We start from the raw sequence: 1,162 nt of genomic DNA, 5'->3' as shown, positions 1-1,162 counted from the left end.
ACTTCTTCCTTAAAGGCTTTCAATTCGGTTATGTCTTGACCCATGGTTGCAAGCATTCTTTCTATCCTGTTTAATTGATCTTGAAATTGTTGGTTCGGATTAGGTTGGGCAGGTTGATTATTTTGGCCATGATATGGTGGTTGGGAGTAAGTGTTTTGTGTGGCTTGGTATGATCTTTGGTTGGAGTTTTGGTATGTGGAATTGTTATGTTGGTTGGGGTTGTAAGGTTTGTGGTTTTGTGGTTGGGTTTGCTGGTTTCCCCACCCAAAGTTTGGGTGGTTTTTCCAGCCTGGGTTGTAAGTGTTGGAATGTGGATCATATGGTTGCCTTTGTTGATTTCCCACATAGTTGGCCTCTTCCCAATCACCTCCTTCAGTGCTTACTTCCTCTTGATCTTGTGTGTGTATTGTAGCCACTTGATTTGTTTCTAATTTCCTGGTGAGCTCTGCTAGTTGCTTGGCAAACACCTTGTTTTGGGCTAGAATTTTATCAACATGGTTCAGCTCCATGACTCCCTTAGTGTTGTGTCTCTCTGAAGCATAGTAGTACTCATTCTCAGCCACTGTCTCAATCACTTCAATGGCTTCTTCCACAGTCTTTTTCCTGTTCAATGAACCTCCTGATGAATGGTCTACAGCCTTCCTTGATTCATAAGAAAGTCCATCATAGAAAATATGCAATTGCACCCAGTCATGGAACATGTCTGGTGGGCATTTCCTTGTCAAATCCTTGAACCTCTCCCATGCCTCATAGAGAGTTTCACCATCTTGTTGTCTAAAAGTTTGAACCTCAGATCGAAGCCTATTGACCTTTTGTGGGGGGTAGAAACGTGCCAGAAACTTGCTTTCCACCTCATCCCAGGTTGTTAGGCTCCCCCTTGGGAATGATTCTAGCCACTTAGCTGCCTTGTCCCTAAGTGAAAATGGGAACAAGAGCAGTTTATAGGCATCTTCCTGGACTCCATTGGACTTCACAGTGTCGCAAATTCTCAGGAATTTTGTGAGATGTTGGTTTGGATCTTCATTCGCACTCCCACCAAATGAACAATGATTCTCCACCAGTGATATTAGCTGTGGTTTGAGTTCAAAATTGTTGGCCTGAATGGGTGGTTTCTGAATGCTGCTACCACAATTCCCAGAGGTTGGGTTTATGTATGAACCAA

At 43.3% G+C, this 1,162-nt stretch overlaps 1 non-coding gene across 1 annotated transcript; it reads left to right on the top strand.

Annotated features, from left to right (window-relative positions):
• Nucleotides 1-699: 699 nt before the first annotated feature.
• On the top strand, nucleotides 700-803 carry LOC130978510 (small nucleolar RNA R71). Its single transcript, XR_009086137.1, has one exon. It is a non-coding gene; the product is annotated as a small nucleolar RNA R71 (small nucleolar RNA).
• Nucleotides 804-1,162: the final 359 nt, after the last annotated feature.

This window comes from Arachis stenosperma, chromosome 4 (assembly GCF_014773155.1).
Source record: "Arachis stenosperma cultivar V10309 chromosome 4, arast.V10309.gnm1.PFL2, whole genome shotgun sequence".
Lineage (NCBI taxonomy): Eukaryota > Viridiplantae > Streptophyta > Magnoliopsida > Fabales > Fabaceae > Arachis > Arachis stenosperma.
The sequence above is the reverse complement of the archived record's forward strand: the minus strand, read 5'-3'. Positions and strand labels throughout refer to the sequence as shown.